The sequence below is a fragment of the Mytilus galloprovincialis genome, chromosome 8 (assembly GCF_965363235.1).
Source record: "Mytilus galloprovincialis chromosome 8, xbMytGall1.hap1.1, whole genome shotgun sequence".
In the NCBI taxonomy this organism is placed as follows: Eukaryota; Metazoa; Mollusca; class Bivalvia; order Mytilida; family Mytilidae; genus Mytilus; species Mytilus galloprovincialis.
Genome location: NC_134845.1, coordinates 60,031,869 through 60,049,407, shown reverse-complemented (window position 1 = coordinate 60,049,407; position 17,539 = coordinate 60,031,869). Strand labels below are relative to the sequence as shown.

General features: G+C 31.7%; 1 long non-coding RNA gene across 1 annotated transcript; it reads right to left on the bottom strand.

Moving 5' to 3' along the window:
* Positions 1-1,905: 1,905 nt before the first annotated feature.
* Positions 1,906-16,298, bottom strand: LOC143043426 (uncharacterized). The gene is made up of 4 exons (XR_012968379.1): positions 16,232-16,298; positions 15,203-15,332; positions 6,268-6,399; positions 1,906-2,021 (listed from the first exon to the last, which is right to left on the bottom strand). It is a non-coding gene; the product is annotated as an uncharacterized LOC143043426 (long non-coding RNA).
* Between the last annotated feature and the right edge of the window lie 1,241 nt (positions 16,299-17,539).

Sequence of the window (17,539 nt, the reverse complement as noted above, 5' to 3'; positions counted from 1 at the left end):
GTTATAACCCTGTACAGACTTTCACTACATAAACGACGGCAGAAAAATTTGATATTGGACGTTCACACTGAGGAGACACTTACTGGTGTGTATCCCTAAGATGTTGTATGAAATATTTGCCTTTATACAGATATCCGAAGTAGGTGGGGACTGAACGAATTATAAGTTCAATGTTTTAAATGAAATAAATAAAAATAAAAAAAAAATACTCTAACATTTAAAACAACGATACATTAAACTAATATCATCAATTATATCCTTAATACCGGAGAAATTAATAGTGAATAATAACAATTATACTAAATTTGTTACTTTATATCTTAATAATTTTAATAACAGTCCTTACCTCTACTATATATCAATTCTTTTTTATAGAGTGTCTTTCGATGTTTTGATAATACACTATTATTCCAGATAAGGGTGAAAGTTTGGTACCATTATCACAGTTTAAGCCGCTGCAATTGTTTGTCGTTAGATAGGAATCTGATGTTTAGTAGTTGTCGTTTGTTGATGTGGTACATAAGTTCTTTCTCGTTTCTCGTTTTTATATAGATTCGACCCGTTTGAAGGGTTTTACACTTATAATTGTTGGGGTCCTTTATAGCTATGCTCCTTGTTGATCGAGCCCGTCACGTAAAACAGGAGTCATTACATACCAATTGTTTTATAGTTATGTGACACTTACGGATCCACATCCTTCTGAAACAAATATGTATGCGTTGCAAAATGTCATTTTTCTGTATGAATGTTGATGCAACAATTTCTTTAGAAATTAGAGTTTATAAATATCATAGTCTGGCTTTCACATTAATTGAAAAAAACTGCGAGTACACATGAAGTGGATACTTTGTACCTTTAGCCATTTTAGTTTATCAATGATTCGTGGTCATCAGGTGCGTCAATTTTTCTCTAAGGGATATTACAGTTTACCAGTATGAAGCGATATTCAAGGTAAGTTGGAGGGGAACGTTGCGCGCTCGCACACATGTTTTACCTGATATTGTATGAGACATTCCGAAAACGGGGTCCTGCTATTTAGTGATTGGTGGTGGTTGTTGTCTGTCATGCTTTGTTTCTTCATTATTAAGGATTAAGTTTTATATTTTTTCCCTTTTTTCTTACATTTATACATGTTATATATTCGGTGATTTTTATAAATTATTATACGCTATAGGTTTTCTTCATTTTTGAAGGTCGTTAAGTGACATATATTGGCTATTATCAATGTCATTTCTTCACTGTAGATTAGTTGGCTCATTGACAACCAAACTAGTGCAAACCTAGTGATATTGTTAGTTCTATTTCCACTTGAAAGTAAAATAGATTAGTTTGCAAACCGGCTTGCGTTGGATATTTAAAACAAATGTGAATTGGGAGAGTGTCATCAAAAAATATTTTATCACAAATAAATAAATCTGCATTCAGGAAGTAAAACAAATTAAATAACTTGACCGTTTGACTATTTATAACAAATAATTTTTAAAGCGTGTCATTCTACGATCTGAAAGGTAGTAACTATGGATGGGAAATGAAAATCTAGATATATATCCACTGAGCATAAACTTAATAGATCACCTATATTTGTAGTTGTATGTATGTATCAGTTCCGTCCATAATAACATTGAACCATTAGGTTGAACCTGGCTACCATCATATATAATATATATACCAGACTAAAAAATAAGGTATGTAAAGAAAGTGTTTCGTCATCTAAAGGTCCATCAGCCAGGAAAAAAACAACAACAACATAAAAGTAAAATCAATTATAATGTTTAATAGCAATAAAAATATAACGGCTCAACCAAATTAAATACACACATAGTCATGCATAACGTTGATCATTAAAATATGAAACATGAAATCAAGCTTACTTTGTCTTTACTCTAAAAGTCTAATTTATACAAAAAAGATCAAGTGGAATATTATACATTTAAAGTTAGTATGAACATGTATTTCAAGTATAGTTTCTTCAAACATTGGCCAATTAGATCTTGTGATAAATCAGTAAACATCTGTTTCATCTGAAAGCAAGACATATCATTAACAATGGTGTTTAACAATTTACCTGACTATTCATATGTTTCATGTAATGTCTTTTAAGTGTAATGAGTTATATACATTTGGAAATATGCACGGAAGTTAACTCATTAGCCAAAATTATGCATTTCAATAATCTATTTGTATGAGGACCAATTTTTCTCTCCTTGTGTTTTTATATTTTATTTTGAATCTCTGTTCATAGCAACAGTTTTTTTTGGAACGAAATTTTAGACGTAAAACGTAAAGCTATTGGATACTTCCATTAATTTTTTAACATAAATAAATATTTATTTCAAATATTGGATTGTTACAATATCCGTCAGGAGTCCAAGCTCCTACTGATGTTACCTGTTACAATCCACTAATCACTCAGGGTAGTGATTTGCTGTAAAATACATATTACATCAAATATATATTAAATAATATCACTTAATCACTTAATATGACTATTCATATGTTTTCTAATAGTTGCTAAAACATTACTTTTAATTTTCAAACATACTCATCTATTGAACTCATTGAGAAAAATTGAGAAAACATTGACATTTTTTGTCTTTTGATCAGATATATAGTAGGCTTTGTAAATTGAAAAACCTACGATTGTTGAAAAATAGGTAAAGTCAAAATATTTTTCTTCAGAGGTTTTATATCCAAATTATAAGTTTCTTAGTTTTATCTTAAATGTTCTTTTACTGTTCTATAAAACTTTATTTATTTTATTCCAAAAAAGTTTCAAATACGGACACAGTATAAAGAAGTGATCATAATCTTCTTCTTGTGTACAAAAATTACAAGAACTATTGTTCACAATTTTCCACCTGCATAACAGTTTCTTTGTAGGTAGAATATGTTGTAGCAATTTCCATCTAAAAATTATAAATTTATTTTCTTTTAAATATCTGAATAAAAATGTATATAAATAGTTCTGATATAACACATCATCTATATCAAATATACGCAGCCATTTTTTGGTCCAATAACTGGTTCAATCTTTTTATTTATCAGTGACTTATATAAAAGTTTTTTTTGTTAATGCACCAATTTTATAGGTAAACCATCCAATATTTCTTTTCATATTAACAGTACTTTTTATAGAATTTTCCGATTTTAAAATTGCTGCCCAGTCTTTTGATAGAGATTTCTTTACTAAATTAATTTCAGCTATCCAGTTTGATTTATTTTTTAGTTTGTTTAAAATGATGTCTTGAGAAATACAGTTTTTTCATCTATGATATCATTTACATAAATAAGATCGCTTTTAATCCAATTTAAAAAAAATATCTTTATTTTCAAATTTAATAAATTTATTGTGCCATAATATTTGTTTTCTAATATCTGTAAATGTTTCTGTTTTTTTTGTTAGACCTCCACCAGTTAATTTCCAACATTTAATAATATTTTTATAAACATCTGGGATAAGTTCAATGCTTTCGTCTGTCTTATCCCCACTGTTTGTTTGAAACACTAACCAGTTTGACCCAACATTAAAAAATAGTGTTGAGGTATAGTTGTCCAACCTCCTTCACAATCATATACTAGTCTTTTTACCCACATAGCTTTTAAAGCACTGAAATAACTTCTTATATCTATCATATCTAATCCTCCCTTTTCATATGGACCAATAATTGAATTTCTTTTTACTTTAAAAGGTTTATTATCCCAAACAGATTTAAAACAACTTTTTTTTCAATTTCTTTTAAAAATTTCTCTGAAACTCTGCAAGCAGATCCCACAAAAATAAAAATGGGCATAATTAATGTTTTAATTATCAAATTTTTTCCAAAAATAGTAAGATTTCTTTTTTGCCAAGAACAAAATACTGTATTCATCTTTTCTTATTTTCCCAATTTAGTTTTTCACATTCCTCTCTACAGTGCCCAAAGTAAATGCTAAGAGTTTTAACTGGATATAGGAAGATGTGGTGTGAGTGCCAATAAGACAACTCTCCATCCAAATAACAAAAAACTAAACCAGTATGGGTCAATGTACGGCCTTCAACACGGAGCCTTGGCTCACACCGAACAACAAGCCATTTAGGCCACACCAATTTAATTCCTTGTTCGACGGACCCGCCCGCACCTTTTTTTTTTCAAAACAGATTTTTTTTATTTTTTTTATATTCCCGCTCCGCATCCGGAAATGTATTCATGTCTATTTCCCGCACCGTTTTTTTGTAAATATTATAAAAAGATATCAACATTTGTATTTTAAAATCACAGTTTAACCTGTATATAACGATTTTAAACCTATAAGCACCCCATCACACTGTAAATATCTGTGAGGATATTTGTTTCAGCATAAAAGCAATTTATCCCACGTGGGAATGCTCCGATATAAATATATAACAGCGGAAATACCTGTACAGAACAAAACATTGGTTACTTTCCCCCTTACTTATATTCCCTATCAAAAAATGTTCGTTGTTAGAATAAAGTACAAAGAACTTCTGAAGAAGTTGCCTTCAACTGCAATTATATGAATGCTGGCGAAACAAAATTATCCATAGCCGTTGCATGTTTTTGCACCTGTCCTGATTGATTCAGGGGCCTGTCGTTCAGCAGTTATCGTTTGTTGATGTGGGTCATTGGTATTTTCCCGTTGGATATATAAATTAGATAGTTGGATTTCCTGCTCGAATTGTGTACACTAATAATTTTGGGGTCCTTTATAGCTTGCTGTTTGATCTGGATCAAAGCCCTGTGTAAAAGGCCGTAATTTGACCTGTGTTTGTTATAATCAGGTTGGGAACAACTCTCCCTCAGACAAGGGGTCATTTTATTGTTGTAGAAAAGGGAATAGAAATACCAAGGATTTGTATAGTGCTACTTTACAAAAACTTTGAAAACTTAGAATTTTTTACTCAAAAAGAGGAGAAATACATTATATTTTAAACAACTTTTCTAAACATTTTGCTAAAAGAGGGGTCCAATTATTTTGAATAATATTCAACTGTTAAAGTAAATGTGTTATATTAACATGGTTTAAGTGCAGGAATATTACAAAATTCTTGGACATATTTTGACCATTTAATACAAGATAGATATATAGTTCTTTGGGAATATATGAGCCCTTTTGTACTAAAAAGTGTTTTTATTTCTAAGTGTTTTTACAAAGAAATATATATGTTCCCAACCTGATTATGACTTAGATGGAGAATTGTCTCATTGTCAGTCACACATACATATACCAGATTTAATTATACAATAATGTCTTGGTGAACAGGGAAAAAATACTTCATAAATCAAACAATTGTCAAAGTACAAGTGATAAATCAAGTTTTAATATTGTTAAAACCTTCTATTTTATATTTACAAAAGAAAATTATAATCGCTCGCCTTCACTTTTCAAGCTTCGCCTCAAAAATTTGCAAATTGAATATTTTTTTATTCAAATTTTCAAATTGATCGCTCGCCCCAATTTTTGGAGTCCAAAAATCCGTAGAACAAGAAATTAAATTGGTGTGGCCTTAGGCTAAATCTTGATACAATAACATTGATGAAATAGTCACAGTACAGATAACAAAGGTTTATTTAGTCTAGTGAATTTATCTTTCTTAACAGTTGTATTCTATTCTAAATCATGCGTAATATCAATAATGTGGATCATCGAGTCTTCTCCTGACTTGGATCTAATTTTAACGTGCTTTGAATAAAAATTCTTTGCGGATATTTACAAATATGTTGTGCGATTAAAAAGAAAGACCAATAACAGTTCTACGACAGGCAAAGGGGGACTTCAGTATGCTTTTAACATAAAAAAAAGTACTTCATCATTCTTTTTTGGCAGAAAACTAAAAAAATGCGGTTGTATAAAAAATATGCACATACAATTCAATTTGAAACGTTGTTGCCTCTTTGCGGACAATACATGATATATGTCTTTTTGTATCTTCAATTTTATTTAAATCTTACATTCTTACGAATTTACAGTATTTCATAAACATGATAAAGCAAATACACATGTTGCACTACGCTTCCGATTTCCAAACTGAAAAGGCTTAACATTGACAAGGGTTATTGGTCCACATTCAGAATGCAATAAACATGTAAAATTTACCTTTATGCAAACAAATTGATGATGAGATTTCGGATAAGGTTTATTTGAATATTGACTTTTGAGGCATGTTTTACCAGGACTGTTGTCATGATAATGCAAAAAAATCGCAAGAAAGATTATTATAGTTATCTAAATTTGTTCAAATGGTACTTTGTTATATTCGTTTCATACCTGCAAATATCACTCATCGTCATTTTTATCATCATCATCATAATGATTTTCAGCTCCAAAAGAACTATATATCCATAATACAACTACTGCAACAGCTCCACCCATTACACCTACAGTCACCACTTTATCAGCCTGTAAGAAATGCCATCATCTGTGATCATGCTAGTTAAACGCTACTATATCATGTATATTGTTGCTACGTTCTTAATTGTTTGTGTTGTGTACTGCGTTATTTTTTTGTTATTTTCATTTTTGGTTTCTTGTCGTGGCATAATCATAATTGTCATTGAGACAACTGTCTACTAGACACCAATTAACACAGAAATTAACAACCATAGGTCATCGTACGGCAATCAATAGTGAGAAAAGCCCTTACCACAACTATTACAGACCCCGAAATGATAAATGTAAAACAATTCAAATGAGAAAATGAAAACGAACGGCTTAATGTATGTACGAAAAACGAACGAAAAAACAAATATGTAACACATTAACAAACGACAATTACTGATTTACAGGATCTTGATTCGGGATAGGCACATACATACAAAATGTGGCAGGGTCAAACATGGTAGCGGATCCCAACTCTCTACCTAACCTAGGACAGTCCAACATAAGAACGAGCTAAAGTCATTTAAAAAAGGCAAAACTCATCAGATGGATACAAATAGAAATTCTACACAGAGTGTACATTGCAGGGTACTTGTATATCTCAACAGCAAACCGATACTCATTACATATGTGAGAGTACTTGCAGTTACTGACAGCTAGTTCAAAGCCACTAACAACTAATACAAATATCATGCAACTAAGACTAAATAATCAATCAGTACTCATCCAACATCCAAAGGATTAGGCGTAAAGACGTCATAAACAATCGGAGAAAACATGAAGTTGTTCAAAGCTAACTTACAGGTATCGAAAGACAATTGGTATATCCGTGAATATGTATATTCATATGACAATAATATTTACTTTGCTTTTAATTTACTGATAACAATGTTTCTATACATGTACATGTTAATTCGAGTTTGAATGATTCTTAGTCAACATTTCCAAGAAACAAAAATCCTCTCCTTACACGACAAAAGCATGAAAAGTGTATCAAGCTTAGAATCTTTAAGAGTCTCGTCATTAAGCTATAATTTTTATATAGTACTCTTTGGTCTATACAAATTTGTAGTAACACCTAAATGGCAACTTTAAGGATCTCGTGTTCTCTTGTTAACTGATAACGATGACGTTTATCTTTTTATAAACTACAGTTTGAAGAAAAAAATCGTAGCCATACAGTTAGCATGCTATTTGATTTAAAATTGAAGACACATATAGTATTAAAGTGTGTTTTTTTTATACGGTTATGTCAAATGTAATCCATTCATTTAATTGGAAACGCGACATTACTTAATGTTTAATTCCTTTTTATAAGCCCCGGAAACTTATAGCAACATGGGATAATAATAGCAACGGATGTTTGCCGATTTTTATTTCTACAAAATTTCTGTCGTTTTATTGTTGATATGTACATTACCCAGACAACAGCAAATGACAGTTTGACGTTAACAAGAATCTATATTAAAAGCATGATAAGAAAGTTATGATGAGTACATACGGAAAACTGAATTATAACATTACGTTTTGCGCAATTAAAGTCATTACAGCTATTATAAAAACTATGTTTATTTATGACTTCATTTTTGTTAGTTTGTCCTTTTAATAACATAGTGCATACTTAAATCATAGGCATTTATTAAATTTATTTTTAAAAATGCATCGATTCTTTCAATATGAACATTCTGTCCTTCGATGAAGGTGTTAGGGTGATTAACACCCAGGGGTCGAATTTAAGCTTTTTAGTGTACTGGCCAGCCGGATCAGTGGACTTTAGATCTACTGGTCCGGCTCAAAATGTACTGGTCCTGCAAAAATGACATTCAAAAATAGCACCCGCAATACCCTAAAAATAATTTCTCAGGTTTATTTTTTTGCAAACAAACCGAGATATAGATGCAATCATTGATTTTAACGAAAAATTTCTACTGGTCCGCCGGACCACCAGCTGACAAAATCTACTGGTCCGACACAAATTCTACTGGTCTCAGACCACCGGACCAGCGCCAATTTCGACCCCTGTTAACATCCTCGGTGTAACAATGATAACCCGCAATTTCGTCCTTGTTATTTATTCATTTCGATCGTGTATTGATTGTTCCTTAGAGCTTCAGTCAAGGATAGTATATTTTATTAAAAGTAATGATGCATTTTTAGTTCGGTAAAATATTTTCACAATCCAAATTAATTTTTACAGAAGAGATGCCTTATTTCTTAATTGCACACTTGTTTTAAACCATTTCATTATGTTTTCTCTAGGAAATAGGCTAATCAATTAAAATGAAAACAAAATGAGTCGAGGTACGGAAAAAATAAACTTTATGGTTATTTAGTCTGAGATAAAGGTCTTTCAACTAACAAATGATAAAATTAAATGAAATAGAAGACCAACTCTTTGCATACTTCTGTTATTCGTTTTTGCATATATGTCTTATGTTTTATTTGTTGATTTTGTCTAGATTATTCGTATCCTTTATCACTTTCATATGCACAAATATAAAGAAGAAAAGTGACATTGTCAATTTTACCTTTTTGAAGTCATACGTATTTATGGACAGTAAAAACAATAATGCAATATAATGGAAAAGAGCACAACGTTTCGACCTTTCGCCGGGAACAATAATTTAGTTATGGTAATTTGTTCGCCATTGGTGTTCACCTTCTAATAGTGCATGAACTAGTTTAGTATTTTTAAAGTTCCTAATATACTGACAGCAACTACATAATTATTACTATAAAAGATAAAAACAAATTTCAAAAAGGCGAACAATGTTTTATAAAAGTCATAATGCCGTTTTATTCAATGAAAAAAACTAAACTGGAAAGAATCGATTTATATCTAATTTTTACAAATATATATATGACGTCACTTTTTGTGACGTTGCTACATGTACATTCGTGTGATGCCTAGTTCGTATGCTTTATTATGCTGTTTGTATGTACTGTCCTTAATAATTTCAAGAAATCGTTGTTACTTTATGCTTCACATGTCGAATTGTACTTTAATTTCATATTATAGTCATTTAACCTTTCTATATGTAACATTTTTACAAAATTATAATCCTGGGACCTTTTATAGCTTTTTATAAGCGCGAAGTTTAGTTAGCCACTAAACTGGATTCAAACCGCAATTGCTTTCTTAAAATGGCATGTACCAAGTCAGGAATATGCAGTTGTTATATCATAGTTTGTTTTTTGTATGCTGCGTTGAAGTTTTGTTTTTTAATTGTAAATTGTTTTTCGTTGTTTTGTTGTTTTCTTCTTACAGTTTATTTGTTTCCTTTCGGTCTTGTTTGTTGCAATGGCCTGATCAATAAGTTTAACCGACGATTGGGCTCAAGCAACAAGACTATCAGGTACTGATAATTTATTCTCAAACCAATCTAACAAATGGTAAAAGCTGAAAAACAAATAAAATACCATTTTACAATGTGTTGAATTAATGTTTCTAGTGTATGAAATGTCCAAAATAGTTGATAGCACAGTCCGTTGAATCCGAGAAAATGTTGTACTTTGAAGAACGGTTACATTTCCAGTATTTCACGGAGAAAAGGTTTAATTGTACAAAAGTCGATTTGAAGGCTTTAAATACAATGTTATATAATTAACTGACTCTGTGGTTAGCCACGAATTGTGTCCAAGAAGACGTCTCGACGAAATGTTCCTCGTGGTTGTTATGACTTTGCAATTTTCCTGTAACGGATACGTATGAGAGAGGGAAAGGTAGCGACGGTGCGATGTTTTAACGTTAAAGATGAATAATCCTCCTAGACTGGAACACATAAATAGATTAAGAATATAATCAAACGAACTATATAAATTACGGAACGGTGTAACAGAATACTCCCCGTCTGATGTCTATCTGATATCACTATTCTATAAACTATTCGCAATTGAATATAAGATCTAGATAAATGAATAAATCCCAATATAAATTGAATATATACAGATGAAAAAACCACTTTTGGTCGTGTGAGAAATATCACGTCTCAACTGACGACACTTCACTATAAAGTTTACAGAAAACTGGGTTCGGCACAGTTTCTTGTCCTATGAGGAAGGATCTCTCCCGTGTGGTTGCTGTGATTTGCAAAATGTTCCATAGTTGCTGTTGAGATAGTAGGAACTGTTTTCTCCAACGTTGTTAGACGGCGACGACGGTTGAAGATAGTCCTCCGGTGGGTATGACGAGAGCTAATACTTGATCCTCTTCCGGTTTGGCGAAATGTCACATCTCTTTGAATATCAGACGAAATTAAGCGTTTCGTCCTAACGTTCCATCCTGATGATCCAGTTGTTCTATCTGTGAAGTGGGGTCCTCTATGTTTGATTGTGTTGTAGTAACGTCCAAGAAAAGGTGTTATTTTCTGATGATGTCCAGATAAGACTACTGGTTCCTTTTCACTAAAATTAAAGTCAGATTTGACATTATTGCTTCCTCCTCGGAGTAGAGGTTGTTTGCTCATAGTCATATTGATATTGGCAATAGGTCCTTTTATCGGAATAGGTTTGTGAATGCTACTGATTTCCTCACCATGAACTTCAGGTCCTGTAGATTTCGGAATGAATTTTTCCTTATCTATAGCTTTCTATAGAAGTCAAAAATTTTGCTTTGAGTGGCGCGAGTGATTTCCCTTTAGAGGAATTCGTGCGTTTACCAGGCTTGGTACTAGGTCCAGTACATTCAAGGTATTGTATTGAATGCGATTTTGCGACCTTGGCATTCGAATGAAAGTTTTTGTCGTTAGACTGAACAACAATTGGATACTTGTCCTTGACGGCTATTTCCGGTTTGGAGGCAAGACGTTGTTCTGATTCCGTGATTGAAACGTTAGTTATCTTTGTGTTGACTTCAATAGAAACAGTTTGCTTGTCAATGTATGTATTTCCAATTATGACCCAACCAAGTCTCAACTTTTGGGCAAATGGAGTTCGGGATGGTCCTAGGCGTTGTTCATGGACGTGGTGTGCCTCTATAAGGTCCCTTCCAATTGGAAGTAGAATTTGACAACGTTCCTCTAGTGGTGTAATGCTTCCTCTGAGTTCTGTCAGATGAGGATGATGCATTGCAACTTCAGGAGTAGGAATTTCGTCTCGATTATTGGAAATATTATTACATTCAATTAATATAGGCAGATCAAATTGTACGTCACTATGTACAGATTTTATGACGAAATCTTTTCCTCTTTTCCCGGAAGTAGCTACTCTGCCGGAGCATGTTGTAAGAGAGTAGTTTTCAGGTTTCTCCCGAACGTTGACCAGACTGAAGAATTCAGGCGAGTCAAGAGACCGGTTGCTTTGGTCGTCAATAATGGCGTACATCCTGATAATTTTGTCTGTCTTGTCCTTGTGGTACACGTCCACAGGTAATATCTTGGCATAAGATTTCTCGCTATTATGATCTTTGTAGATCTCTGTGCAGATCGAACTTACAGAGGTTTACTGTAATGGGCTGACCATTAAGTTTAACCGACGATTGGGCTCAAGCAACAAGACTTTCAGGTGCTGATAATTTATTCTCAAACCAATCTAACAGATGGTAAAAAGCTGAAAAAAACAAATAAATTACAATTTTACAATGTGTTGAATTAATGTTTCTAGTGTATGAAATGTCCAAAATAGTTGATAGCACAGTCCGTTGAATCCGAGGAAATGTTGTACGTTCAAGAACGGTTACATTTCCAGTATTTCACGGAGAAAAAGTTTAATTGTACAAAAGGCGATTTGAAGGCTTTAATTACAATGTTAATTAACTCACTCTGTGGTTAGCCACGAATCGTGTCCAAGATGACGTCTCGACGAAATGTTCCTCGTGTTCGTTATGACCTTGCAATTTTCCTGTAACGGATACGTATGAGAGAGGGAAAGGTAGCGACGATGCGATGTTTTAACGTTAAAGATGAATAATCCTCTTAGACTCGAACACATAAATAGATTAAGAATATAATCAAACGAACTATATAAATTACGGAACGGTGTAACAGAATATTTGTAAACCCGATCTTTTTTCCCTTAATTGATATATAACATTTAAACTACGGTATAATTCTGTTACCTGTATCAAAAGAAAACATTTCTTTTTTAAAACAACCGTTTACTGTCCATAATGAATCTGATCGACTCAAGTATAATCTTGTTTACATATCTAAATCAATCAAATATTCAATAAAGCTTTTATAATGATGATTGAAACGAAATTAACTCAACCAGTAGAATTGGTCAAATAGAAAAGAAAGAGATGAATTAAACACCAATCGATGGTCTTTCCACCTGAAATAAGCAATAGGTAGCTACTTGTGCATGTTGTGGTTTACTGAGAAGTAACTATTTGTATCTTGAAACAGAATTATTCATGCTGAATAAAAAATAAACGGATTCTATATGACTTTGACGTATAACAAGAGAAAGATAATTTTTTTCTTCCGGTTTATAAACGGTCTCTTCCATTCTCATATGCTATTAGTTGTATGTACGTAGATTCTAAACATATATTGTTTATTTTGCTTGAAAGAAAAGAGATCAATTGCCACTCCCGATTTAAAAATTCACGTCCAATATCATCTTATTTATATTTTGAAATGAAATCAGTGCAGATGATGTCTACTTCCGGTTTATAAAAGGTGCTTACAAGGCCTCTTTTTCAAGTTCATTTATATACCAGCCTTGTGCAAAAACCACAATAGACTAGACATATGTAAATATGAGTTTATAACAGAGCTTAAAATCTTGAAAGTCAAATTTATCTTGGATTTTGACCTAAATTTCAAGATAATAAGGCAAGAACCTAAAATCAGAAGACCCTAGGTCTCTTATAAATGGTTAGTGAGTAAGACAACCATTCAAGTTTTTTTTTATATATAAGTAGGGAGAAAACTCCTTTAAAGGGTACACAAATTTTCCATTTCAAAATTGATTTATTACACTTTTTTTTTATTATATTTTTATTAAAAATTTACCAAAAATATCGATTAGCTTTAGCCCCAGATAACTATAAAATGTGTATATTATTGAAAAAAAAATCCAAATGAACTCCCTTTAGTGCAAATATGCAATGGTTTGCATTAACATCTAAATGCTTTGTTTAACTCATTGGTGAAATATATTTTCTATTTTTTTTTTTCAAATAAGCTGTACTTAAACAAAATTATACGGACACCATCATGAGTTGGTTGACCGTTATGCAATAACCATCTCACAAATGATATCGGATATGTTCCTTTCGTCGTAACTTCAATCTCCTTCTCTTTTCATGAATGTGACCTACCGAATTATACCGGATTTGTTATAACACAAGCAACACGGCGGATTCCACATCTGGAGCAGGTTCTGCTTACCCTTCCGGAGCACCTGAGATCATCCCTAGTTTTTGGTGAGATTCGTGTTGCTTATTCTTTAGTTTTCTATGTTGTGTCATGTGTTCTATTGTTTGTCTGTTTGTCTGCTTTCATTTTTAGCCAGGCGTTTTCAGTTTATTTTCGATTTATGAGTTTGACTGTCCCTCTGGTATCTTTTGTCCCTCTTTTACTGAAAAAAAACTCCAAACCATCTCCCTTTGGTGCAAACATGCCATGGTTTGCATTAATATTGAAGTACTTTGATTAAGTCATTGGTGAAATATATTGTCTATTATTTTTTCAAATAAGCGGTAATTAAACAAAATTATCGTAAAATTTAAACGATTTTTGTTATTTCGATATTACCTCTAGTTCTCGTATTAGTTTAACCGACAAAACGTGCCTTAACAGAAATGCTATCTTCTTTTTAAAGAAGATTGTGAGCGTAAATGAACTGTGACCCCTTTTTTCGTTTTATTTTTTCTATTAAGTATGTATGATTATGTTAATTAATAGAAAACATAGCGAAATCCTACATTTGAGAAAAAAGGAATTATAACCTCAAACCTCCTTAAATGTTGACGTACTCGTACAAACAAAATATAAGTGTTTCGATATGTCAGAACTTATTATTAAGTATAATACTTTGTCGCTATCTTGTACGGGTTCTAATGAAAAGATGAAAATTCAAAATTCAAGACATGACATTGACCTTCGACTTTGACTTGGACCTTAAACCAAATGACCTAATGTCTCTACTTATTATGGTTCACTGTATCGTTTATTCTTAAACATAAGAGAACATAACTCACAAATGGTTCTCCGGACAGATTTTGTCAAATTAAATTGATATCCTGATGATGTATTGAGCATTTGGAAGAAACATTTTGCAGTTTCTTTTACGGTTGCAATATATCAACAATAACAAGGACAGAGTTTGTGAAGATAACAATGAAATTGAAAAGCGTTCGGTGATACGGTGTCAGTTTCAAAAACGTATAAACTGTTTGATATCATGAATCAATGGAGAAGTCTTCATAAGTATGATTTACTTGTGTCTAATCCATTTTGCTTTAATTCAGCAAATAAAATATGTTTAAACTAAATGAAATATATAAGCGAAATCCTACGAAATAAAATTATTTTGCAAAGACTAAAGAGGCGGATGAAACAAAATATATATATAATCAGAAAAAAAAAGGTTTTACAACGGAAAAGTGGAAAGACATACTGAAAGAAGTAATAAAACAATAAGAAAAGGTAGTATAGAAATATAATGGTAAGAAAGGACAAAAAGACTTGTTCCCTTGATATGTATTCTTTTTAATTGGTAATCAATTTCTTAACTAGACTTGCCAACTGATAAAAACACATGTTTTGAAACAGACATAAAATATATTTAATCTAATATATGGAAATATTTCTAAATTAATATTATTGGGTCTTTGTCTCCTATATCACAACCATTATAAATACAAATATGTATATACCTGCTTTGATAATTTAGTACCATATCGGCACCAGGATGCGAAATGTTCACAATTACTCCACAATATACTGTACGTGAGAGGACCTAGCATACTCTGTGCTCTTTGCACGATTTCCATGGCTCCAAAGCTCCTAAAACAAAACAATTTACATGTACACAAGACGTACACATAGATTCCCAATTGGTTGAAACAAAAATCAAGAGATTCATTTTTAAGTTATTAAAATGAATAGATTAATGTTAACATGTACCTTTAATGATCTTGAACTAGTGTATATGAACTATGATGAATATGAATATAGATACACGAATTGCAATTTCGTATTTTGGTCTACAAAGGACCCATCAGTGACGAACAAATATAGAAAAGAAAATTACGAGATGAATGGATATTTAGGACGAAAAATTCATAGATATTTTGCCAGAAACAGCTAAGGTAATCTGCTTCTTGTGTAGAAGAAACGTATTTTTTTTTTAATAAAAGTTTTGTCAACAATTAATTGATAACAAAGACCATATCAATGAAAATTCACGTCAATGCAAAAGTGATTACTACTTGGATGGAGATTGGTGAAAGTATTTAATCTCTGAGTATCATATACAATCAATACAATACCGATTCACAAAAAAAAACTTGATCATAATAACTCAGAATCTATGAACATACATGTCTCAAAATCTAAAGTGGATGATGAAAATAATTATTCATCGGTACCTTTCACACCTTTTTTATCTTGTTTATTTTTCTTTGCATCAAAAGCGTCACCTTGTTTTATTGTCAGCATCTCACATATAGCGTTCAACACTATACAATATTTGCAGGATTCATGAACACAAGGAAACTTGCTGTGAAAAAAAAACAAGTATGTACTAGTGCAAGCGAGACGAACACAAAAAATATTCTCATTTTGCAAAGAATTCAGATAAAATTCAGTCACATGATCATTGATTATTAACAATAATCCGGTATAATATGCACCTTTCCATTATTGATGACTGAACAATGCTAGCTAAATAAAATAACGATAACCTTGATTCACTGTCATAACTGTTATTTTTCGTAGCTTTACTGCTACCAGCTACCGTCCAGTTTTTATAATTTTGATGTTTTCAAACGGAGCAGGATAACTAAAGAAAACAAATGATATAAAGTTTAGTAACTTGTATCATTTTCTATAAGTCAAATGTACAAACGAGATCGAACATAGTGTCATTGAAAATATTTTACCTCCTTGCAATACTTGTCTGCAATGAGGTCAGACATATGTTTAAAAAAGAACTCTGTTAAAATAATACAAAGGATATGCATATGGTTGTAGGGTATGCCACTAAAATAAAAATTTCGATCATGCTATACATTTGTAGTTTATTTAATTATCGTAGATTCCATTTTTTCGCACTAAGGAACAGATGATTTATAACGTACAATTTCTTTGTTTTGCCAAGTTATGAGCACAAGCAAAAGTTAGCCTTTAATAATGTACCCTTCGAATAATGATAAACCTTTTTTTTTAATTTTGATATGAAAATGTTATTTGAACTTTCATGCTTTGAAGAGCTTGGTTTTAAGTTTGAGAAACAGCAGACATTTTTTGTTATGAATAAAGAATAGAAAAAGTAATTTATATAAATCATTTTCAACTTTTGCTCGTTATAATACATATATCATATTATTACTGGTGCGCGGCTATGTAGAGTTGTCCTTGAACTTGCATTTATTTTTATTTCAAGATAAATGTTCTGTTGCTTACGTGCGGCTTGGGTGTCAGAGTTGTCTAAGTAGTAGAACTTCTGTATCATCATCAATAAGAATATTATAATAGAAGAGTAAAATAAACAATATGACGTCAATATATATAGAGATGAAAAGGAGAATGTTTGATAAGGCCCTTAAATGGCCCTCTTTTTTATCTTAAATTTTAAATTATTATTTATTGACCAATATCTCAATGAATCATACATTACACAATGCCTAAACAGGTAATGAGCCTTTTTTGTTGAAAATTTACGTTCTTGCGTTCTACTGATGGCGTCACAAACAGAACTCAGTTTTATTTTCCACAAAAAATCAATGCTGTAGAATAAAACTTTGACACAAATAGTTCTATTTTACTTTCTCACATGTCTTCGAAACAACTTAAAACATATTTTATCTTGTACGATTCAATTTTATAATCAGGGACAAATATGACCCTTACAAAACAGAACATTGGCCGGACAGTGTGATACGAGAATTATCTATTCATGCGAGAAATAGATAACAGGCCCAAACCATAAGAGAATTGGAAATTTTGCATTGATTTTTGGACAGAAAACATAGAGCGCATACATCGACAAA